The sequence below is a fragment of the Hesperophylax consimilis genome, chromosome 28, assembly GCF_061612785.1.
Source record: "Hesperophylax consimilis isolate HC1 chromosome 28, BYU_Hcon_1.0, whole genome shotgun sequence".
Taxonomy (NCBI): Eukaryota; Metazoa; Arthropoda; class Insecta; order Trichoptera; family Limnephilidae; genus Hesperophylax; species Hesperophylax consimilis.
In genome coordinates, this window is record NC_142863.1 from 16,733,110 (window position 1) to 16,760,618 (window position 27,509).

At 34.7% G+C, this 27,509-nt stretch overlaps 1 protein-coding gene and 1 non-coding gene across 2 annotated transcripts in view; both read left to right on the forward strand.

The window, feature by feature from the left end:
- Nucleotides 1–27,509, forward strand: part of peb (zinc finger protein pebbled) — a 177,291-nt gene that overhangs the window by 24,346 nt on the left and 125,436 nt on the right. The window lies entirely within an intron of this gene.
- Nucleotides 13,670–13,741, forward strand: TRNAG-UCC (transfer RNA glycine (anticodon UCC)). Its single transcript has one exon. It is a non-coding gene; the product is annotated as a tRNA-Gly (tRNA).

Consider the following 27,509-nt stretch of genomic DNA (forward strand, 5'->3'; position numbering starts at 1 on the left):
CGTAAGTAGGAGATTTTAAACCTTAAATCAGTTTTCATAGACCTTATTCATTATTTTTTTCTGGGCTTGTAAAAAAATTTACCTAAAAAATACTCGATTATTTCAAAGGCCAAGATGTATTCTACTCGCAGTATTTAATTAAAGCATCTGAAACATTTCTAGGCGACCAAATTTTCAAAGCAAAAACACATGATTTTGCATTACTACGTAGTGCATCGCCTTAATATGTTTCTCTTATTTTGTCTGGTATAATTGTGCAGCTTTTGGCCAGTTGATAACTGCGCCAAAATTAGACAGCGTGTATAGTAATAGGTCTTACATGGGCAAGTCATCGACGAAAAATCTTCCTTCTCACACGTCTTGTATGTAAACGAAAAATATAGAAGAAACTTTAATAATGACTTTTTGATACTCTCGGTGTCGCCCTTGTGGAAGACTTCCATTCAGCTGTGTTTTGTGACCAGATCTGATTGTCCATATACTTACCAACCTTTCACTTCTCCATCTCTTTTTCCACAGTACTCCATTCAGCCTCACAACAAACGTGAGAATGCCATAGTCCCATTGGCTCCGGGCGTTTTGTTTTAGACATTTAAAGAAAACTGAAAAAAGCTTCTGAATAAATCTCCACCTCTGTAGAGTTTTTTTTAAGTCTTTATTTGATAGTTCAACTGGTCTCGAATAATCTCCAAAAAGGTTTCTGCTATCATTTGGAAGGCCTAAAGGCTTGTAGCTTCTCTAGAATATGGGTAGGTACTGGGTATGCAAGGACTGCCCTCCGGATCGATCTGGCCAGCACCCCCTCCCCCGCTCCCCTCTCGAACACCCCACCCCTTACCATAACCCGCTCCCCCTCGCGCAGGGGACAGGGGATGGCCGAAACCTCCTCTCAGCCAGGGGGATGTTTTGTTCTTGCTGTTTCGATCTATAAAGCCTTTTTGGGGCTCTGATGAAGAATACCTTTTAGCGTTGCAAAAATTTTCCACTTTAAAAGCATGTTTTCTGCAAGAATGTAGTAATGGAATGGAATTTTACTGTTTATTGGTTGATATTATATCTGCAGTATTGAAGGTGCATTTTGCAGACTGTCAGAAAAGTAATATACTCATGTGAAATAACACGCATGAAGCTTTTTTTTTCACTCGTCGGGTTTCGAACTCCCGACATGTGGACTCGTAGCCGAGAGGATCTTGACGGCTCAGCGAATGAAGTAATTAGTGACTTTTTAATAACCCCACACACATGAAAAAAAATGAGTATGGCTGATTTATTGAAATCCTGATAAAAACGTGATTGCATTCCATTTCATGATAAAATATTTGTCCATTCAGAATATGTCGGAACACGTGTTCATGCAGATATTTCATACATTTTTAAATTACAGTGATTTTTGACATCATTTTCTCTTGCATGACGCCTTAGCTTAGCCCGTTAAACTAACTAACCATCACGCAGTTTCTCCGTAGGGGTAGGCAGAGAGGACGCTCCGCCAAACAAATCGGTCTTGGCACACACTTCTTGCCTCATTCACATTCATACATCGTCTCATACATACTCCTCTATTATTATGACTTTTGAAATGGCCTGACTCGAGTATCTGATTCACTTGATCGTGCCAATTCTTCCTCGGGCGTCCCCGACTTCTGCTACCATTCACATTTGCATCATATATCCTTCTTACACTATTTTCTTCGCTCATTCGCTCTATATGCCCAAATCATCTAAGCGTCTCTTTTCAAATACCAGTAAATCACGATATAATCGTCGGTACGGTCACAATAAATTTAAAAAAAAATAAAAAAACATCAAAACTATCAAACTGAAAAGTAAAACGGTTAGCTAGGTCCCGGTTGCCAGCTAATATTTAAAACCTAACCTAACCTAACAGAAAGGCTTGCGTATCCTCCCCATATCAAAAATATTTAAATAATAATGTATTTACTACCCGGTATTGCCTACGTTATTTAAAAACAATTAAAATATGTATGTACAGGGTTTTCCAATGAGAGGTGTTATTTTGATATTCAAAGAAAAATGCCATTTTTTAATATGAATGATCGAATGTTTATTTCATTATAAAAAGAAAGGTATGCCGTTAATAGTGAAAAATAACATCAATCAAATGACCACCACGACCACGCCTACAGGACCTTATCCTTTTCATGAAAGTTTCCAAAACCAAATCGCAAAGTGGCTGCCTTATGTCCTCGATAGCCTCAGAGGTCTTGAATCGACGCTGGGCTGTTGGCGTAGACCTCCTCTTTCACGTGGACCCAAAGGAAGAAGTCGCAAGGTGTTAAATCACAAGATCTCGGTGGCCAATTGTGATCACCTCTTCGGGAGATAACACGGTCCGGAAACTTTTCCCGTAAAAGATCAACGGTTTGGTTGCTTGTGTGGCACGTAGCGCCGTCTTGTTGAAAGTAAACGTTGTCCAGATCAATACCATCCAATTCCGGCCATAAAAAATCATTAATCATCTCTCAATAACAAATAACACCTCTTATTGGAAAGGCCCATATATAGAAGAGACTCTAACAAAAGGCATGGTATTCTGTCATAAGGCGAAGCACTACGAAGTAATGCAAATCAGTTTTTGGTTTGATAATTTAATTGCTTAGAAATATTTTAGATAGATACTTTAATTAAATACTGCCAGCAGAACACATATTAACCTTTGAAAGTCTTTTTATAAGCTTAGAAAAAAATAAATTATCAGGCCTATAAAAACTGCTTTAAAGTTCAAAATCTCCTACTTATGGACCCATTTTTGGCCCATTTGTTTTATTTTCAAATGTGAAAATTAAGTTTTATATAAAATGATCATAAACATTTAAATATTAACATACTTTTTTTGCGATGATTTTTTTCTTGCACAAATCAAAACAGGCAGCTTGTGTTGAGCGGGAATTTAAACCTTATCGCCATCTACATAAGGAGTATTATTGTTAGCGACCATTTATATTAATATTTTAAAGTCCTGTAACTCATGAGGAAAATGACGTTGATAGCTGAAAATAGTTGTGCTGATAATATACTTTGAACGAAAAAACTTGTATAAATTTCATGACACCAGATCTCTCCGTTTGCGAGTTATTGTAGTCTTATGAAATCTGAAAATTGTCAAATATTTTATTCATCAAATTATTACTTTGACTGCATTATATTATGCTTACAAGTAAATATTGCCGTAGGGGAAAGTTTTTCGTTAAACTTGTCGTAAAGGGGAGATTAAATACCGGAAAATGAAACAATCGTTGAATTTATCACGTATACAAAATAATAGGCTTTTAACCGTATACAGCAATTGATAAACAACCGTATATGTGAAAACCTTACTAATACAAACTTAAATTGAAACAGAAAAAATAATTCCTGGAAAGATTATATACATTGTTTTTTCAGCAAAAATTTTTCATCGTATTTCAGAATATTTCCAATACACTTTAAATGTGCCATATATTTCTTCATTTTGAAGATGACATAAAAAAACACCGTTTTAGAAACTAAATAAAAATACAATTTGTATTTGACATATTCTTTAATATTTAAAAATTGGAATATTTTAATTTTAAACATGAAAAGAGTTGAAAATAAATCCACGTGTGTTTTTTAATCAAAACGTTTAAATTGTTGAAAATACGAAATTCAGAAAACACATATAGGGAATCGGCAAGTTTCACTTTTTTATCTCGTTCATGCAATAAAAAAATTATTCCCAGGGTATGACAAAAACATTACATTTTGAATTCATTGTTTGCGCAATATAAATGTTGATTTCTAGGATTTATATTAACCTACACATGCATAGGACATTTATGTTACGTGTCATCTTTAAAATGAACTGTCTGTACCTAGCTATTCATATCTGGTCACCAAACAAGATAATTGAAGCATAGTTTCGTTCAGAATGGTGGTCTTTAGCTCTCAATATTTCTTTACACGAGAATTTTATGGTGAGAGTGTTTTTAATTTCTGACGATGTGTTGCCATCAAAAATAATAATTTCCGTTGAGTGTCTGTCCTGCGTAACTCTCGTTCAATGGACTCTAGAACTTGGATTCACTTTAAATTCAATTGTTATTTTTTTATTTCATTAAAAGGTTGTTCCAGTTGTTTCACAGTATGTGAACAATTCATCAAGTTAATTTTCAAGTTCTGAAAGTTCAATTCAAGTTCTGTTTATATGTCATTATAGGCCTTTCGCTTCACATAACTGGAATAATAACGGGACTTTCATAGAGCTTGAAAATTAACATCGAAATTTTATGAATTGTTTAAAAAACCGGCCTACTGTCGGTTTGAAGAATTCAGACAAGAGTTGAAGCAAATGTCCGCGATTTTCACGAGTCTGCGCTACTATTATTAAATAATATTGTTATAGGTGAAACCGGTTAGCATCTGCTAGTTTTCTACCACGGATTGGTTTCCAAAGCTCATTTAATTTAAGAAGAAAAAAAAAATTCTTTCGTAGTGAACAGTATGATAGAGTGTTTCGCGTGTAGAGGAAGCGAGACCGTTGAAAAAAATCTGCAGATCATTTGGTGCTTTGAGAGCTTTGCGGCAGAAAGAGAAAACGCGACCGTTACAGTTGAGAGGGTGCAGGCTAGAGGGAGGCAGAGCAGGTGGGGTGGCGGCACCTGCCCGCGACACAAAGGAGAATAATAATGGAATCTTCCAATCTTCTGGTCTCCGGGGAGCGGCGGAAGGAGATGGTGCGGTGCCAGGAGCGCACGGGAGCGAGGAGGCGAAAGAAACTGTTTTGTTCGACTTTCCGTTCTGGCGTTGCGTGTTTGTGCGCCCGGTCGCCTTGGTAACCGGCGCGCGCCGAGCGACCAACCAACCTTACTCCCGGGAATCGGAACTACCTACACACACAGATCTCACATATACATACATAAGTGCTCGTAGTCTAACTACGCAAAACATTAAATATTATTATATGTACATAATAGAATGTTGATATACTGATCTGTATTAGTTGGGATGGGGTGCCTGCTTGCTCGATATGCCAATGAGTAGAATTATTATATTTGGTTGATGAATTTATTTGTTTAAATAAACAATACCTTTAGGTACCGACACACAAAGAATTCACCAATGCAAACAGAACTACACGATACATTAAGATGAAGCTACAAGCCAAAAATGTCTATTCTTGGTATACCTTATATTGTAGGTAATAAGCATTAAAATCGCTTGACAAACGGAGTCTAGAAACGTTCGATTTCAAGCACAAAACTGGTTTTTATTTATTTTGCAAATAATTTTACAAGAAAGCAAAAAAGTTAATCAAATGAAACTTTCACCGATAATCTTAGCTATAGTACCTACTGTATTTTTTTAAGTTGTTTCCTTTACGCGTTCATACATTTCTATTGAAAAAATATTTATTTTAGTATTTTACATTTATTTTTTTTATTGAGTAATTTATTATTTTATTTGTATTCTACTCAAGCGAAACGATAGGAAAACCTTCGATAGGAAAGCAGACCGGTGAAAAATCACGGGATAGCCTGAATTTTTGACAATTCTTTTCCAATTTTTAAAATGCTACAATGAAATATTTATTGTTTCTTTAAATTGTATCTTTTTACCGTCGAATTTTTAACCCCACTAGGACAAGCCTGTGTCGAGGTTAATAATTTTGCAAAATAATTAAAATAACACAAATATTATATATTGTTACATTAACGATTCTACGAATTGGGTACCTACATGGTAGGTACCTATTAAGCTAATTCCAGCCAATTCATTACAGTATAATGTAGTAAACATGTAGGGTGACAATGATATAGGTACATTGATAAAAAACATAATAAACTATTATTTTTAAAAGGACCAGAGAGAAGAAAAAAAAGAATTAGGTACATTATTAAAAGACAAAGTTGAAAAATTCTACATAATATAATGCCATTTGTAAATTACGAATAAACTTTTAGTAAATTACGAATGAATTAACAGGTTTCCAGATAAACTTTTAATAAATTACGAATGAATTAACAGGTTTCCAGATAAACTTTTAGTAAATTACGAATGAATTAACAGGTGTCCAGATAAACTTTTAGTAAATTACGAATGAATTAACAGGTTTCCAGATAAACTTTTAGTAAAATTACGAATGAATTAACAGGTTTCCAGATAAACTTTTAGTAAATTACGAATATATTATCACGATGTTGGAACACGTGTTCACGAAAATCCGAATATTTTAACATTTCGTCATGATAAATCAAGGCAAATGCACGTGCACAGTGTATTATGATGAAATGCGAAAATTTCATTGATTCGTTATTCCTGCAATCCCGTTTTCTAGCCGGACTACCAATGATTTTAAGAATTCTTAATTTATTAGCAATACTTATTTTTCTCCGTGTAGGGGTAAAATAAATTTACAATAATTAACAACTCCCTTCAATAGAGGTGTGATCAGCTGATCGATTAATTTATTCAAAACGAATTGCTCTATAAAATAATTGATGATGCTCGCAGAATATGGTGCAAGCTAGTGGGGGCAGTTTTGAACAAAGAGCGAACAAATTATGTAAGCAGATACAGAACTGCACTAACACTGCAGAACTGAGTACGACTTTTTTATAATTAAAATACTGTTAAAAATGTGACTGAATGACAATTTCAAAATTAGTAGGTACCTACGACATTTTAAAAATTAAAATATTGTGAAAAATGTGACTGCATGACAATTTCAAAATGAGTAGGTACCTACGACATTTTAAAAATTAAAATATTGTTAAAAATGTGACTGCATGACAATTTCAAAATGAGTACGACTTTTTTAAAATTAAAATACTGTTAAAAATGTGACTGCATGACAATTTCAAAATAAGTACGACTTTTTAAAAATTAAAATAGGTACTGTTAAAAATTTGACTGCATAACAATTTCAAAATGAGTACCGACGACTTTTTTTAAATTAAAATACTGTTAAAAATGTTACTGCATGACAATTTCGAAATGAGTATGGCCTTTTAAAAATGAAAATACTGTTAAAAATCTAACTGCATTTCAATTTCATAGTAAAATATTACCCATTCAGAATATATTCGCCGTAAATTTGAAGAGATTCTTAATCAATTAGCAATACTAATTTATCTCCATGTTCCCTAATTTGTAATTCAATAATTTAACACACCTACGCCTCAGGTATCTTACTTCTACATCATTTAAATCTCGAGCAATCACGTTTGGCTCCAATGCTCCCCACATCTCTGCAACCGGTTCCGCCCTCTCATCCGTCACTCTCGTTCTATCTCTCCTCCCATCTCCTCACCATGAACCCAACCTCCCCCTTGCTCTTCTCTTCTCCTCTCGTCTCCCGTCCTTCCGCCGCGTGGTCTCAGGGGCCTAATCGGCGGCGTGTCCACTACGCCGTGACGACCGACAATAATAATAATAAATAATATATTACAAGTCAAGACTGGTGCGGAGGGTCAGTCTGATATGCATCTGATGTTTTATAATAAGTAGAACTTCCCGAATCTTTGAAATCAAAACTTGATATTTCACAAAAACGGCGCTATGCAAATAACCGAGCAAATCAGGAAAGTAGTAATTCAACACACTCTTGAAAAGTGCTACATTTTCATTGTACCTATCTCTACTCTACCACGAGATATACAAAGCTTTGGAATACCCAGTAACATAGTAACAGCCAACAAAATAACACGACACACCAAAATGTTCCATTATTAGATAATTACCTATATAATGTATATGCCTAAAACCTACAACGTTCTCCTTCTAAATTCAAATTAAGGTAGTACGTTTGCCTTCCAAATTCATACAATTAAAAGTAAGTTAGAACATTCGCCTTCCAAATTCAAACAATTTGAAGTAAGGTAGATCGTTCTCCTTCAAAATTCAAACAATTAGAAGTAAGTTGAACCTTTGCCTTCCAAATTCAAGCATTTACAATTAAGATAGAACGTTCTCCTTCCAAATTCAAAGAATTAAAATTAAGTTGAACGTTCGCCTTCCAAATTTAAACATTTAAAATTAATTTAGAACGTTCTCCTTCTAAATACAAACATTCAAAATTAAGTTAGAACGTTCTACTGCCAAATTCAAATAAAGTTGGAACGTTCTCCTTCCAAAATCAAACAGTTAAAAACATCTCAGTCGCCCTCTGTCTCGAGATAAAGGACGTCCGAGGTGGAACGACCGTGCGAGCGAGAAAATTCACCTCACATCTCCATACAGAATCCTCGGGAGAGCGACCGGGACGAGAACACCGGCCCAATGGACCAATCAGGGCGCGCCAATTTGGTGCCCCGGTCGTGGGACGGCGCACGGCGACCGATGACGTTTGTGGTGATTTTTTTTTTGATTTCAGATGACAGCGCGTTCGATTCGGTTTTTGAATGCTGTGATTTTTTTTAAATTGAGGTCACACTATCGGTAAATATCAAAACCATTCTTGAGTTTTTGCTACCTACGTTAGAGAAACATTTTAAATGGGTATGTACTTAAGTGAAGTCCTCTGTTGTTGACGGGAATAATTTATGTTACTTCACAATTCATTCATTTAAATAATATATTGTTTATTTGCGGAACGTTCCAGAGTGGAAGATGTTCTCAGTATCGCCGTGGTGTAATACCATAATTCTGAATTGAAACGTTGATTGAAATGCTTTTAGCCTTGTTTAGTCACCAGATCTAAATAGCCAGGTACTCCCCCACTTTCTTTTTCCCATCTCTTTCCCATCTACCCTTCTTTCTCTTTCCCATCTACCCGCCGGCCATAGTGGCCAAGTGGAGATAAATTTGATTGTAACAATAAACTCACTACTATTTGCGCTATTATAATATTTTGCTAGATTATATCTGTTGGCAAGTCACCTTTTCTGTATATTTTATCCTGTTAAAAGAAGTGCTTTCTATTATTGTAGCATTCTATGCCTTAAGAAAATTTCAGCTGTATCACATTCAATGTCGTTTTGTATACATATTGTTGTGTTCTTAAATGTAATACTAATATTCGCCTATGTACCACTGTGTACTTATAATCTCATGCATCACATTATTGTAAAAGCCTTTTATGGCGTTTAATAAATAAATAAATATCTTCCCCCTCAACACTATCTTCGGCTTCACAACATAACCTCAATTAGGGATGCCACAGTCTATAACTGGCTCCAGAGCAGTTGAGACTTTGTATTAGAACATGAATATTATTTTATCTGTAGAGCTATTGGCTAGCAAGAACCTGTTAGACAAACTCGAGCTCGACATGATGTTATCTTTTTAGGTTAATTTCTGCGACGTTTTTTGTTCGATGTACCTACGTATGGTAATACTGTTACCTCGCGTCGCTCCGAACGGATGAGCTAGTAATGGCCTCTGCATTGATAAGAAAACGGGTTATTCTTGCCAATTGTCGGTGCCTAACTTAAAGATGTTCCACTATTCAATATTATTATTATACTCAATACATAGGCGGAGACGTACCTACAGCACTTTTTTATAGGTTGGCTATCTACATAATATTAAGTACCTACCTATAGGTAGCCCTTTTATGTGAATACTGAACGAGATTGGTAATTTTAACAACCTCAATTGAGGTGCTTTGTGAGGAAGAATGAGTTGGGAGGGTAAGGAGATAAGGAAGAGGAGGGTTGGGAGTAGGTACATGCATATTCAGATCTGATCACCAAACACGTGGAATGTTATTTCAAGCAACGTTTAGCTCGACAAAAATGTTATTGCAGTTGCCAGTTTTGTATGCTTTTTAAGGCGATGCACTACGTAGTAATTTAAAATCATGTGTTTTTGGTTTGAAAATTTGGTCGCCTAGAAATGTTTCAGATGCTTTAATTAAATACTGCGAGTAGAATACATCCTGGCCTTTGAAATAATCGAGTCTTTTTACCTATAAGCCCGGAAAAAAATAATGTATAGGCCTATGAAAACTGCTTTAAAGTTCAAAATCTTCTACTTACGAACCCATTTTCGGTTATGGTTTTATTGTATAATGTTGCAAATTAAGTAATTTATAAAATGATCGAAAAACATTTAAATATTTGTGGCCTGAACATCCACAAAATAAAATAAAAGGCACTTTTTGGCCATGTTTTTTTCTTGCATAAATCAAAACAGGTGGATGGTGTTAGGCGGGAATTTAAGCCTTATCGCCATCTACGTAAGGTGTTTTATTGATATCGGCTCGATTCAAAATATTACACGACGTAGTGCATCGCCTTAAGAACTGTTAATTTACTAAAAATCTGGTCAAATTATTCACACCTGACCTTCAAAACAAAAGTCACTGTCCATGTGTGATTTCCAGAAACGCTGCGTGAAAAACGAGGACGAATCAGTTATCGGGTATAGCTTTGAGACTGGTGAAGAATTCGAATATAAATATGTTTATGGGAAAATGTATGAATGTTGATGAGACAAGTAGCGTGTGTAAGGACGTTATATGTGTCTGTATACACAAGCGGAAATTTCGATTGATGATTATCTAATGAAGAAATCAAATGATTTGGTATTCCTTTTTTAAATGAAAACTTAACAATAGCAACATGGCGCGCATTCGCGCCCTTTTTTATATAGGTAATTCGAATTCGGAACGGAAACAAAGATGGCGGCGGAGAAAAGCGCGGGCGGGAAGTCGTCTTCCATTCATCATCCACCCGACCAACCGTAGACAAAACCCACCCAATCTACCATAGACACCAATCTACTCATTCATCCAAAAACATCTATCCAGGCTTTTTATCTATTCTTTATTTCTTGCGGCCTATCTTTCCCGTACAATGGAGCGAGGGATCCCTTTGACAATGCGTACAATGGCCGCAACTTGGCACCTTGGAACCGCCAAAATATTCCGAAAATAATTAATTTGAATCTTTTGAAAATCCGCCGTATTCGAGGGAGCGCTCTGATTGGCTGGAAAATATAAAAGGAAATTTCACAATGGAAAAAGCAACGTCTTACTTTTGGCTTTTGTGGAACCTTGATAGGTAGGTACCTACCTACCTGCGATATCTACACAAGAGGATGAAATAATGTAAAAAAAGATAAATATCTATCGTCAGTTTTCATTGTGAATTGATTATAGATTGATTTTTGTCAGGTCTTTGTTAGAATTGAGGCCTATCGTATATGAAAAATGACCTAAAATTGACAAGTTAGTCTAGTTATTATGACAAATAGACTAGGTCGAATATTTGTGGAAGGCCCTTAATTATTCATAATTGCATTCTACATCTATATACCTACCTTCTATTTGTATAAAGAAGAGTGTTTGTAGCGGGATGCGTGGATTTGATTTTCATACAAATCTACAGTTTCATTCCGGGATTGTTGAAATTTTGCATCTACATGGTATTTCTAAAATCCACCCTCACCACTTTTTCCCGTCCATTAATGTTGAATTTGGTACTTCTCGATGAAATTTTACACACTTACGCTCAAAACGAGAGGAAAATTACTGTCTCCATCTGATTTAGAAATAGGTACTCTGAAGGACTTCAGCTAAATTGAAATGCTACACGGTTAAAACTGACAGGTTTCATAATAAACTATCAGTAAAACACGAAGGTGTAATGGCGATGTCGGAACACGTGTTCATAAAAATACTAAAATTTCCGCATTTCGTCATTGTATATTATTAAGCAGGTGCATTATCACGTGTTCCGATATCAGTAAACGGCCAGCAATGCCGTTTTTAATAGGATTTCCAATAATTTGAAGAGATGTTTTTAATAAATTAGCAATACCAACTTTTCCCCTTGTGTCTAGGAAATCGAATCATTACATTGATACTTCAGAGAAGCGGCTGCGCGGATCTTTCCATACAAATATAAATTTGGATTTACGGCTAAAATATCAAATTAAACTGATTTATCTTTTTTTAATCAAAAGGTGTGGCATGTAGAAAGTATGGATGTGAGTACGATTTTCGATTTTTGCTTTAAAATATAAAAATAAATATTCATCCTAGACTTGCAGAAAAGTCAATAGATGTCGCACATTAAAATAAAAAATAAGATAGGTTTATCTAAAAAGACGCTGTCTAGATTGCATTTATTTCCAATTGAATCTTGCGATCATACATAAAGTTGCCAATAAAAAATGTGCGGTGAAAAAATGAAGACAATATTGGTAGTTCTTATTCGAAGTAGGTATTATACAGTTAAAAGTGACCGAAGGGGATAGGGTCCCATTAGCTCAGTGGTAGAGCAGTGCCCCGGCAAGGCAAGGGTCCTGGGTTCGAGTCCTAGATGTGACCGTATCCTTTTCTGATTTTTCTGTTTCAGATTTTCGTTTAGAAATCGCTAATATTGTCTTCAATAATTACATATTATAATTTGAGGTTTTACTCAATAAAGTTATTCCAAAAAGATAAATATAAAATATAGCCCCGAAAAGATTTTTTTCATGATATTTGGAGTCAACTTTGATAATTTTTTGTGACCACATGGAAGCCACTTTTGAAAAAAATCTTACACATCCAAATCTTACAATGATGAATTATTAAATGATGTTGTTTTAAAAACAACACGTGTTTCACGAAGTATTCCCGTGTGTTCAGATAAAGTTCTATCTGCCCTTGGCGGGGCGCCCATAAAATAGATGAAAATGATGTATTCTGCCATTGAAAACAGATAAAAACTGTGATAAATCGACACAGCGGTCACGATTCGAGACGGCCGACTCATTCTAAACGTCTTAAATTGTTGTTAAGTTATTTTAGTTCGTGGCATGAGAGTTATTAAATGTAATACCTAATCATTGTTTATCTTTTGTTTGCTTCAATTTTAACGTTTAAATGATAAGAATGACAAACGCTCGAGTCGTAGATATTAGATACTCTCGGTATTGCCCTGTTGAAAGACAAACATTCAGAAACGAAAGTTACATAAAATTATTTTTTAATGATAAACTAATGTTTATAAGACAAGGTTTTATTCTTTGACAATGGATGTGCACTTATTTGCATTTTCAGAGACTTCTTTCCAAGATTTACCATCGACTGTGATTGCAGTATCATCAGCATACGAGAATAGTTTTCCCGGAATACTGATATTACACAGATCATTGATATAGATTAGGAACAATAAGGGACCGATAACTGTTCCTTGTGGAACCCCATGTCTCACAGATTCGGATTAGTACATTAATTTAAAAATAAGCGTTAATTTAACGTATTTTTTAATATAATTAAAAACATAATAATATTTCACCAATAAATGAAGATATAATATGTCTCGATGCCATTTATTGAGAAATTTAGCACTAACAAAGCTTTTCCTACAAAAATAAAGTTGGTTGTTTACAGGTGGAAAAAATATAATAAGCAGTAATTGTTGATTGAGGTACTAGTACATATTGAATTATTTGGCGGGTTGGAAATAAGCCGACATAGCTCAGTGGATACAGAGCACCTGACCGGACATCAGAAGGCACGGGTTCAATTCCCGTTGGCGGAATTTATTTTTACTCTGGAGATATTTTAAATTTGTATTGTATAATATTGAAGTGAAACTTCTTTACGCGCGTCATGCAATTTCGAGGACCGGAGTAAAACCGACTCATGACCGAAACGAAAATGCGGGTACCCCCACCACCGATTAAAGTTCATTTGATCTAGTCAAAGTTTTGAAGTAACATATAAATGCTTCTTAGCTCATCCCGACAACTGGCGTTGGTGGTGTAATGGTCAGCATAGTTGCCTTCCAAGCAGTTGATCCGAGTTCGATTCTCGGCCATCGCACATTATTTTTTTGTTTTTAACGCCTTTTTCATTCAATATCTTATTTTTTAGTAGGTCAGAACATTTTTTAAAAGAAAATAATATTGCAAAATAATAAAAACACTTATCTCACTGTGATAAAACATTACTCCGCTAGAGCGCGCTTTGCGTTATTGTGTTGGATTAAAATTTTATCTAATCCGTATATTATGATAATTGTATTACATTTATTTAATTAATTTATTTATTTTGATAATATGTAATAATTTACAGAAAAAAAAATTAAAACTATCTCCCTCTGATAAAATATCCGTTCGCTAGAGCGCACTACGCGATCTTGTGTGGGATTCTATTTCTGTACATTGTACATTATTTTTAAAAATATATTATATTTTGGGTGTGATGTAGGTAACATTATAAAACATAACAAGCTCTCATATTTTCAGAACCTACATAATATAATCAATTTATGCGGCTTTGCTTACAGTTGGTGCTCAGCGTGGTTGGCTTTCAATCAGTTAAGCGAGGTTCGATTCTCGGCTGTGGCATTTTTGAAGTGAAACCTTGTTGAGGTGGGGGAGCCGCTCACGAACGTTCTCTCTCTTCTCTTCTTTCCTCTCTCTCAGACACCAGCGAACTGCGCCACGCCAAGCATCAGCTGAAACTAGAAGTTTCACTTCTGTCTTGCGTAGGCTTGACACACCCACTTTTTATTTACAGGGTTTGGTGATCAAATCTGATTGTGATCAAAGCACCTGACCGGACATCAGAAGGCACGGGTTCAATTCCCGTTGGCGGAATTTATTTTTACTCTGGAGATATTTTAAATTTGTATTGTATAATATTATTTACAGGGTTTGGTGATCAAATCTGAATAGCAAGTTACTTTCCCGTCTCTTTTTTTCCTCGACTTATTCCCCTCCGTAACTACCCTCAGACTCACAACCCCATTTGGGAATGTCATACATAGTCTTGTGGGTTTGGTTCGCCATGGGAAGATGGTAGAGAAAAATCAAAGTTATTAATGAAATTGACCGATTATTTATTCATTGTTACACAAGTAACGCAAATGACTTAATTACCAAGATAGAAATGCAAGTAGAAAAATGACCATTGCCAATTATTAAGAATCTCTTCAAATTATTGGTACAGGATTGCAGGCCTTACGAATTAACAATTGGCTTCCTGTAAATTACGAATATATTATCATGATGTACATGAAAATCCAAAAATTTTTGATATTTAAGGAGAATTGTAATACAGGATTTTCCAATAAGAGGTGTTATTTTGAATAGCCCGCTATTTCGGTAGATGTTACTTTTGAAGCTGTCATTTTTTGACATTTGACAAGTAGAAACTACGCCATTAATAAAAATGGAACGATACACGCTTCAACAACGCATTGAAATTATTAAAATTCACTCGAGTGAATCAAATGCAAATCATCTTGAGTGATGAGGCCCATTTCCACATCGGTGGCTTCGTCAACAAGCAAAATTGTCGCATCTGGGGCTCGGAAAACCCAAGAGTTATTGTTGAAAAGCCTCTCTATCCTCAACGTGTGACTGTTTGGTGCGGTTTATGGTCCGGCGGAGTCATTGGACCTTACTTTTTTGATAATGAGCCTGGAGAAACAGTTACGGTGAATGGATTGCGCTATCGAGAGATGATTAATGATTTTTTATGGCCGGAATTGGATGGTATTGATTTGGACAACGTTTACTTTCAACAAGACGGCGCTACGTGCCACACAAGCAACGAAACCATTGATATTTTACGATTGAATATCAAAATAACACCTCTTATTGGAAAACTCTGTATATCATGTCGAAATGAAAAATGTTCAGATTTTCATGAACTCTTTATCAGGAAACCTGTTAATTCCTGCAATCCTGTTTTTAACCGGAATTACCAATAATTTGAAAAGATTCTCAATAAATTATTCCGTGTGGATCCAGATGGTCGAGAGCAGTTGGGACTGTTGTGCGGTATTCTCATAAAAAGAAAATAAAATAAAATTATTTTGCCCCAGAATGAGTCGCCTACAATTAAAATCAGATTGAATAATTTTTGGTTTTTGCACTTTTTTTATTTAATTTTTTTATATTTTCTTTGTTTCAGGTACGATCCAGAATGCTCTCTTTAACCATTCCTTGAAAACTTGAAGGATCTCAGATGGAATGAAACAGGTGAGATACCTAGTTACAGGGTGTTTTTTTTTGTTTTTTTTGTTTTAGGCATTTCAGTGTTACCGCACACAATTGTTAACCCTTTAAAATTGAGTTTTTTTGTTGTATCCTGGAACCTATTAATAAAACAGAGACTCCAATAGATTCCTTTTCTCTATAACGGATTCACAACATTTAGAACACAGAAGACAGGTAAGGCTGTGTTTTTTCTACGAGCATTTCGATTGAAGGTGCTGTGAAGAACTAGCGTTATTAATTGATATCTTATTTTATATTGTTAAGTACCTTCACTGAAAGATAAACCGATAGGCGTTCATTGTGGGCGTGTGCGTGTTCCCGAAGTTAGCTTTTTTTCCTTAGGTTAGGTCCCCGGCGTTGACCGGGCATTATACAGAGTTTTTCACAATCAGATGTGGACAGTAATTTTCTTCTTATTTTGAACGTCAAGTCCCCATCGAAATTCTGCATTAAAGAGGTTGCGGTGGGTTTTAGGAAATCTCATGTACACGGTGATCTTCTTCCTGTTTCAAAGGTCAAGTGTGCGAAATTTAATCATTTTCGAAATAAAACTGTTTATTTGTATACAAAATGTGGGTTTTCAAATATCGGATTCTTTTTTGGGCAGAAGATCATTATCTTTTCGTCTATCTGTAGCCTAGAATTCAAAATGTGACATCAGTTTTTATTTAAATGTATAATGATTTTTTCGAACACAGCGCAAGCATAGCAAATAGCAAGTAGGGAAATATATTAAAATGATGTTTAAAATGTAACAAATTAAAACAAAATATGTTATATACCTAATGGAAATATAAATACCTCAGAACAGGTTACACCTAGTAAGGAGAATTAAATAATGTAGCAAATTACATTGATCGATTATTTTTAGATGAGACGCGAAAAAAGTGGGTTCAGCTTTTTGACCTCCAACTGACCGCCAACTTTCTCAACGCTAAAATTACTAAAATTAACTAAAGTAACTAAAATTACCGATTCCGATCTATCGCTTATCGCATTCAGTAGCACCTCTAAGTAGATACTTGTGTTACATTGTACGAAATTAACAATATGTTGTAACAATAATTTAATAAATGCCCATTTATCAGTAATGAAACTGAAACTAATAATAAATCACTCTTCAGTGTATAATATTATTTTGATAGATTCTTTTTTGGGGTGTCGTAGATCCCTGTTATGTCCAGTTAAAACTCTCGCGTTGCATGACGTGTCACACGATAACAATACTAAAGAGAAAGAAGAAAGGCGTCAAACCAACATGTACGATCATTCCTCATTAAAAAAAGTAGCTACGTTCATTTCTCCGTTCGGCAGGATGAGAGTCGGCCGACGTGACGTGCTTACAAAGTTCTACATATTGCTTTTCGCTTATCTCGCAACGGTAAAATTACGACCGGGGCATGTTCATGTCCATGTTTATTGCCCGCACTGTACGGAAAACACCTAGACGTGTGATCTATTATTATTCCCAGTTAACCTCTAATGTACCTAGAAGTCATTCGTGGATTAGTTAGTAGCTCACCTTAAGGCGATGCACTACGTCGTGTAATAGGTACTTTAAATTGAGCCGCTATCAATAACAACCCTTACGTAGATGGCGATGAGGTTTAAATTCCCGCTTAACACCATCCGCCTGTTTTGATTTATGCAAGAAAAAAACATGGCCAAAAAGAGCTTTTATTTTATTTTGTGGATATTCAGGCATAATTTTTTTTTCGATCATTTTATAAATAACTTAATTTTCCACACTATACAATAAAATCATAACCGAAAATGGGTTCGTAAGTTGGAGATTTTGAACTTTAAAGCAGTTTTCATAGGCCTTTACATTTCTGGGCTTATAAAAGGACTTATCTAAAAAATACTCATCTAAAAAATACTCGATTATTTCAAAGGCCAAGATGTATTTTACTCGTAGTATTTAATTAAAGCATCTGAAACATTTCTAGGCGACCAAATTTTCAAACCAAAAATACATGATTTTGCATTACTACGTATGGCATCGCCTTAATAAATGCTCCTAGCATACTAAAATATATTTTATTCGCTTGGCAAGAAAATAGTGTATCTTTATATTATTCCAGTTTGTCGTTTCATCACTTGCAAATGTGTTTATTTTATCTATGAAAATGCGAGTCGTTAAATTTCTATGTCAAATGTCATCATTCAGATTTTCGCAAGTAAAAGATGGTAGTGCTGTATTTATTTACAGGGAAGTCTCATATGACCTATTTAGCTCAATAATATAATAAACCTCAAGAATTTTTTCTTATGTCTTCATTATATTGACTTTTTTATAACATTAGAGAGAAAAAAAATCTCGGAATATTGTAGCTATCTTGGGGAGAATAAATAAGATAGAAAAAATACAGGATTTCCAATAAGAGGTGTTATTTTGAATAGCCCGCTATTTCGGTAGATGTTACTTTTTAAGCTGTCATTTTTTGACATTTGACAATTAAAAACTACGCCATTAATAAAAATGGAACGATAAACGCTTCAACAACGCATTGAAATTATTAAAATTCACTTGAGTGAATCAAATGCAAATCATCTTGAGTGATGAGGCCCATTTCCACCTTGGTGGCTTCGTCAACAAGCGAAATTGTCGCATCTGGGGCTCGGAAAACCCAAGAATTATTGTTGAAAAGCCTCTCTATCCTCAACGTGTGACTGTTTAGTGCGGTTTATGGTCCGGCGGAGTCATAGGACCTTACTTTTTCGAAAATGAGGCTGGAGCAACAGTTACGGTGAATAGATTGCGCTATCGATGAGATGATTAATAATTTTTTATGGCCGAAATTGGATGGTATTGATCTGGACAACGTTTACTTTCAACAAGATGGCGCTAACCAACTGTCCGGGCGAACAACTGTCCGGGGATCAACTATCGAGTGTTCAATTTTCCGAGGGGTCAACTATCCAGGGGTATAACTGTCAGGTGGATAAACTGTCCGGGGGATTAACTATACGGGGCGGGGGCAACTCTCCGGGGATGAACTGATAGGGTAGCAATGGTCAGGTCACCGGAAACAAACGGTTACTTCTTGCACGCGGACACGCCATGACACACTTCTTACGATTAATATATTCGGTGATTACGTTGTGCGTGTATTTGAGATTGGTTGCGGCATGTGACGTTACAGATGGCACTTTGGTCTGTGAGAGTACTGTTTGACTTCACTCGATGCAGTGGTCACTGGTCACACTCGTGCATCTTGAATTTTGAGAATGATGCTTGCAGTGAATCTGTAATGAGGATGAACAGAACGTGGTCGCTAAGACTTGTAGAGTTAGCACACGTAGTCGGGTTTTCTTGTTTTCTCGTGCCGATCATAGCGGAGGTTGGCGTACATCTTATATGTTTTAATACCTAAAACTTACACGCAGAAAACGAAATATTATAAATATATTAAAAATCTGGTCAAATGATTAAAGAATGATGCTTGCAGTGAATCTGTAATGAGGATGAACAGAACGTGGTCGCTAAGACTTGTAGAGTTAGCACACGTAGTCGGGTTTTCTTGTTTTCTCGTGCCGATCATAGCGGAGGTTGGCGTACATCTTATATGTTTTAATACCTAAAACTTACACGCAGAAAACGAAATATTATAAATATATTAAAAATCTGGTCAAATTATTCGTTTTCTTGTTAAAAATGGGACTGCAGGCCTAACGAATGAATTGAAAAAGTTCCTTACTAAGTATCAGTAAAAAGGAATTTTTTAATGAGGTTGGCGGAAAAAATATTCATACTGATATACTTATATTTTAGCATTCCGTTACTATATCTATTAGGAAAAGAACACGTATTCTCGATATATTCTGAATGACTAATGTTCTATCAGGAAGTTCGCATTCTGTGACTTTTTTAACAAGAGCCTTTTTCTTCGTGTAAAATTAATAGTGTGATAATTTGTATAGCGCCGTTTTTCTGGAAAATCACCTTAATGGCGCTGCGTCTATATTTATCGAAGTAGGTACCTACCTCTTACGGCTCCTTGGTGTAGGCAAAATTATTAACATATAAATCGTTACAATTTGGATTTTATTTTATTTTATTTTTATTTTCTTCTGGAATAAATTCTTTTTTTTTTTTTACCTGTATTTCTAACAAATAAATTTAAATTACTACAATAAAAGAACTGTTAAGAGTTGTTAAGAATCTTAACAAGAATATGTGTTTTTACGTTTTAATATAGGTAGGTACGTATTGCTTATTTATAATATTTTTAACATATATTATGTAGCTACATCATTTTTAAATCTTTCTTTCTTTAAATTTGCTTATTCCAAGTAATTAACTAAGCTATACGTTTGATAATGAATGCCTGAATGATTAATGTTGTGCTTTTGATTTTTTTAGTCTAATTTTTTTTCGGTGTTTTGTGTGTGTGTGTGTGTCTGTGTAAGTTTTTATAATAATTATAAGTAAGTTAATAATATTAATGATTGGAAATGATTCTGAAAAAACAAGAAAATACACAGATTTAGGAAATGAAATTAAAAGAATTTGGCATTCTCAGACAACAAAAATATTACCATTCGTTATATCGGCTACTGGCATTATACCTAGCTCTCTCATTAAAAATTTATGCGTATTAGATCTGTCAAAGAATTTATACATAAAAATGCAAAAATCAATCATTTTAAATACATGTAGGATTACGAAAGATTTTTAAAATATTTATATTGAGGGATCAGTAGGATTTATAGAACCCTCTGATATGAAAATATCTGAGTGGGTGAATTATTTTCCCATTTGATCTCTGGTGATTTGAAGTGTTGTTTTTGTATTGATTATGCTTATATAATGCACTTGCATAATGTGGATTGACTAGATGATCATTTGTGGAAAATTGTGTGGAAGGGTTTAGTTTTTCCTGTGGGGAAGATTTAACCCGGACATAAAGTCGCAGAAAAAAATTGTATCGTACCGTTTTCGTGAGTAAATCACCGCAAGGGCACAACTTGGTAGTAATTTTTAAAAATCTTTGTGCCTAGATAAAATTAAAACATTTTATAAAATTATTTGTATCATCACTATAATTCCTCGAGCATTTTCTGTATTGTTTTATATTTATTACACTTACAACGGGTTGTTTCGGAGAATTTGAACAATTCTTTAAATTTCTCAGTTAATTTTCAAGTTCTGTGGAAGTAACTGGCCTATAATGATATAATAACAGAACTTGAATACGACATTCACAGAACTCCCTAACTGAAATTTGATGAGTTATTCAAATTCTATGAAATTACCCGTCCTTATAAATTTGTCTCATTGCTCTTTTCTGAATTATTTCTTATCGAATAATATTGCGAAAACTTTTATTGTAGTTTAGACTTCATACGTCAAAGCTTCTTAAACTATGTGGGCAGTCGTTGTACCCAACTTATCCGCCTGAGATGTTGTCCCTGAACCAAACCGGTTTCCCTCTCTCTTCCTCCCGATGGGGGGCAGAGCACACTATCGAGGAGCGGAAGGAGTAGGGGGTAATGGCTGGATGGTACCTACTCCCGTCTCCTCGCTTCACTGCCTGCCCCTGCGGAATGTGGCGACGGGACTTGCGTGGGGCAGTCTGACTTGTGTAATGGTATCCTTGGATCTTATCTGAAGTCTCGGAAGAGGATTTGGGGGTAGGGATGCCAAATTTACATAAGTACCTACTTTTTTTTCCTTTGCCACTGCATGCAATTTTGTTTGTATAGTGTACCAAACTATGCTGCAACTTACTACTGAAATTTTAGGCTCACCAAAACTAAACTTCCGTGCGAACAAAATAGCGTGTTTTATAAAAGACAAAATCGTTTTAATAACCTATCAAAAGCCTTAAGAGGTATAACTCCGTGGCCTTTTTGACACAAAACTTTTGATTTGAGGTCTAAATACCCAACCAAGCAATAGAATAATTATTTTTTAATCAAAAGATTATAAAATAGAGCCCATTAAATAATTTATTTTTTCACGATTTTATAGGCAATTTTTCCATTTTTCATATTAATTTACGTTAATGATAATTAATAAAAACACAATCTTACCCAAGCTACTATGGAAATCTTAATTAAAAATTAATCAAGTATCGTAATAAATAGTTCGTTTATTAATGACAAATTTGTTGCTTGTAATTTTTTTTGTATATATATTTTTTTAAATTGTATTTTTTTATTTCATCATATTATATTTGTAGGTAGATCAAATATTTTTTTGTATAATTATCATTAATTTGAAAATAATTGCCAAAGTTGCCTTTTAAATTTTGAAATTCTTGTCCACATCACTATTTTCAGAGTTTATTTTTTCATTCAATTTCTCAAAAAATCGGCAAATATTTTCCACTTCCTCAAGAAAATGTTCAATTAACCACAGTTTCAAACACTTCGCAAGGCTTGGTTATCTAAGCGATTACTAGTCATAAAGATTGATTATTGATTTTTAAAAGTGATTTCCCACTAGATTAAGTCGGTACCTACCTACTTACATATCCGCATAGAAAATTTGTATTTATTTTTACGTTGGCAACCCTGCAAGGATGGTAAGTTTCCCATCTCAATGTTAGGGGGAGACGGTACCTACGGGAAGAAAGATCCAAGATGGCTGCCGCAGGAACACCGATCATTTGAGGTTATGTTGACAGTTGGCTTCCTTGCCGCGCTAATTTACCATTTCCCGCTTCGCTGCATAATATATTATTTTCCACCCACAAACAACAATCTAGTACGCCCCGACACAAAAATGCACAAACCATTTGCAAAACAATCAAATTTCATCGCAGATATATCAATACTATTTTTACTCGTTTTCAAATTTTACTCGAGGCTTTTTGTCTGCTGGAAACGAAGCGATAAATTTTACCTGTTCAGTTCGGAAATTTTCGGAGGCTAGTAGCACGGTTTATAATAAAAAGGGATACACTATTTTTGTGTTTTGCAAATAAAGAAATCATGTATAGTGATAAAATTAAAGATACTTTTTTATATGGTGGGTTAATTTGTATCTACGCTTTATTTATCTGTATTTGGGTTGATAAATTTTAAATGTATCTTCAGTGCCTTTTATCGGCACGTTTGAATTTCGAACGGAAGTCATCTTTCTTTTCTTCCTTTACGAGCTGGCGTTCCATTTTCGAGTTCGAAAATTGATTTTCATTGTTGGATGTTGTGGATTTTGAATTTGGGTGTATTGATGGATTGATGAATTGGAAGTTTATTGTAGTTTCGATGGAATTTTATGAACTGGCTTTGGGAATATTGTGTATAATTTTCTTTATGATGCATAACAAAATTAATTCCCACAACGGCAGTACGCTCAGTATCACCCTGGTGTGAGACCATCATTCACAATCGAAAGCTTTAAATGACTTTAGCTGTATTCAGGACCATTTAGATTAGATTTGAAAGACCGTGTTTTTCTCGCCCTTCTATGTTTTAAAAAATTTTAATTCACAAGTTTGAAGAACGTTCCATAAATAGATTTAAAAATGTCGTTACGATCTATGATAAATACGATGTAAATGTAATTAATTAGTTAACTACCACGGTTTGCTAAGTACGTAATCTACTTGATAAATAGTATTACAAAATACGCAAAACGTAACCCACCAATCATGATGGCAAACAACTCACCAATTTGGTTACTCAACACTCGAAATAAATAAACATTTATTATAATTGAAAAGAAATTTCATCTAGGTGAATACCCACCAACTGCGTGGGTTAATTAAAAAAAAATCATTTGTCGCTAAGTAGGTACCTACTCTGAATAAGGTTTCATTTTGGCGCGGAAATGCACGCGGCCATCTTGATAATTATGATTATTAGTGTTGCCATGATGAAAATTATATTTACCTGCTTATTTAACAATAATTGTTTTTCCTTTCTCTTGTGCGTGCAGGTACTTACTTTCTGGTCAGTCGGTAAGGCAGATGTTGCAGATACCTACGTATGTCGATTGACGTCTTTCACTCTCCTCATGATTATTCAGTGGTTATTTATTTACCTATAAATCGCCTCTTCGTTAATGCGTTACTTCAAATAAGACTGATACGATCAACGGCCATCTTGCCTATCGGATTATTGAAAGAAAGCTTAGTTGATGTACCTAGGTGTAGGTATAACTACACCATTGAGCGGCTTATAATATATTCATGGATGGAGAAGTCGGGGGCGCCCAAGGAAGACAAAGCCATCAAATACGTGGGAATGGCGTATCAGGAGTCGGTATAACAAAATGAAACGATTTTTAAAGAGTGTGTGCCAAAATTGATGTTTATTCCTCCAATCTCTTTGCATAACACTTCCAACCAAATGAGGAAATCAACAAACATTCAAATGAGGTCAACAAACATGAATATGAGGAAATCAACAAATAAGATAAGGTCAACAAACATGAAGATGGGGAAATCAGTTGTTATCATTTATTATTAGTTTTATAATGCCTTCAGAAGACGAAACAGCTGTCTTGCGTGGTAATTATAATAGTTGAACAGCAGAAATCCTTTTAAAAATGAACTTATTTCACAAATTGAATTAAAATATTATTGAAAATATATAATTAAGATGAAATCTACTAACATGAAGATGAGGAAATCAACAAACACTGCCAACAAACTTGAGAATGAGGAAATAAACAAACACGAAGATGGGGTCTACAAACATGAAGATGAGGTCAACAAACATGAAGATGAGGTCTACAAATATGAAAATGAGGAAATCATAAAAATTATTAATTAACACCAACGCAACAATCTACAGTCTGCTTTGGAACAGGAAAACCTAGTGAGGAGGGCTGTGAATATATTATTATACTAGATATGTATGTATGTTAGTTTTGTTTTTACTTTTTATTGATCTAACCTAACCTCGTAACAGACCTACGGCAATCGTCTCGTTCCAGTCTGGTGGAGACGCGCAAGACTATCATTTTATTTTCTCGGCAGGTACACCATTTATGAAGCAGGCCTTCCACTTAACATCTTAAATGGGTAGGGTAGGTCTATAATTATTATTATTTATTGTTCTAGCAATTTTCCAGAACAATATTTCTTGTTTTTGAGGACATCAAAATCTAATTTTTTTGTTAAATTTAAATATTTGATTGTTGAAAGTATACCTAGACCTACCTACATAACGCAAGGAAAATAATCATTTATGGAGATACTGTGTGGAGTGTCAGTTCCAGGAAAGGAGGGAGTTAATATGAGTCTTGAAGAGTCCGTAGACGGGGAATGCGATATTCGATCTCAGAGTTATTGCTACAAATTAATTAATGCATGTAATATAATTATATGTATACTTCCCTTCATTTGAGTTAGGTAACTACCTACTTTTAGATACCTAATTAGCCTATGACATTATGTCACAACGAAAATATCCACCCCGAAAGTGTCATCTTCAAACAAAAATTGAAATTAGAACACTTGTATAATTTTTCTTCTGGAAAATCTAAAATCTAGATGATAATAGGTACTTCCGGAACTTTTCTAATGGAATATCGAAATTTGAACTAAGAACACTCTGGAAAATCGAAATTCTAACTAAGAACAATCAGGAAAATCGAAATTTGAACTAAGAACACTCTGGAAAATCTAGATTCTAACTAAGAACACTCTGGGAAATCGAAATTTGAACTAAGAATGCGTCGGAACTTTTATTTCTCAAGTTAGCACCTACCGGTCTAATAAAATATACGTTTTTACTTTACAACATGCAAATATTTTAAATAATCGCTGTATTTTTATTTAATGCGATTTTTATTATTGTGACGGTCGTTCTGCCAGATTGTTATTCATTTTATTCAGTTGTTCACTTTCTCTAGCTAGAGTCTCGTAAGCATCTCTTGCAATTATTAATTTATTATCGTGTCTCGTATGAATTCGTTTGTATCTCGTCTGGTTGTTGAGTTAGGAAGCCATGGAGGTCTCTAGCTATCAAATTTATTTTTTAAATGTGATTTACTGAAATGAAATGATAACGAATTAAATTATTATTTAAAATTTCAGTTGAATTTCCACGCGGAGAAAAAAATGGGTATTGCTAATTTGTTAAGAAATCTCTTCAAATTATTGGTAATCCGGATAAAAATGGGATTGCAGGCCTTTAACGAATAAAATAACGATGAAAAATCACGAGATTGTCACAGATACGTGTTCCACTATTATCACGCGAGTAGCTGTTTCCGTAGTTTCCGGTAGCTCGGCGTTAGAGTATTATTATTATAATTTTTTCACAAACCCCACATTACGGAGAATTTCATACTGATTCCTTTTCAAAACATGATTCTGAGTACGAGTCCGACATTTCAGTCCATTCGGCACCATAAATCCTGAGAAAACGGCTTCCAAAGTTCGAACCCAAGTCTTGAATTTATGCCCGTAGGAAAGATATTTTTGTTCAAAAATGCCACATTACGGAGATTTTATTAGTGATTTCATTTAAGAATATAATTATTTGTATGAATCCGACATTTCAGTCCGTTCGGCACCATAGATCCTGAGATAACGGCTTCCAAAGTTCGACCCAAGACTTTTGTTTGTGCCCGTAAGAATGATATTTTCTTCAATAATGCCATATTACGGAAAATTTGATACTGATTTCACTTCAAAACATATGTTTGAGTACGAATCCGAATTTTCAGTCCTTTCAGCTCCATAGATCCTGAGAAAACGGCTTCCAAAATTCGAACCCAAGTCTTGCATTTGTGTCCGTTAGAATAATATTTTTTTCTCAAATGCCACATTAAGGAAAGTTTTGATTCTTATTCTACTTTAGAACATAATTCTGAGTATGAATCCGCAAATTCAGTCAGCTCGGCAACATAGATCTTGAGATCATTGCTTCCAAAATTTGAATCCAAGTCTTGCTTTTGTGCCCGTAAGCATGATATTTTTTTCATATATGACACATTACGGAAATATTGATACTGATTCCACTTCAGAACATAATTTTAAGTACGAATCGGACTAAAATAAGGATAAAATTGGACTAATTAGAGGTAAAAAGATGGAACCATATTTTTCGCTTCGTGTCTCATCTAAATATAATACAACAATGGGATAGTCTGAATTTTCGATAATAAACTTCCAATTTTCTTTTTAAATTATTATATCAAGCAAACACTTTAATTTTGAAAGTGAAACTTAAATTCAAAGCAAAATTTTTAAACTTAGTTAAGTTACAGACAGAGTCACAACCGAAATTAGTTTTGAATTGTTTTAACTTTTAATTTATTTAAATTTTCGGTATAAGGCACTCATCATTTTCGAACGTTCTCTTTTCTTGTCCGTTTCCCGGACAGTCGGAATGAGAAATATATAATGCTATGACAATCTATTCAGTTCTGCTACGTAAATACACACATTAGGACATGATTACGCGTTACGCACTGACGTTAGTGTGCGTAGATTGTAAGATGAAAGATGTATAATAAATTATATGAAAGTTCCCACTGAAGATTATAGAACTTGGAGGATTGGACACGACGATGAAATAATGTTTTCAAGATGGCGGCCCATCACATTTAGACGACTGAAAAGTTAAAAGTTGACTGTCAATGTTACGTTTACTGGTGGATATTACGGGATTAT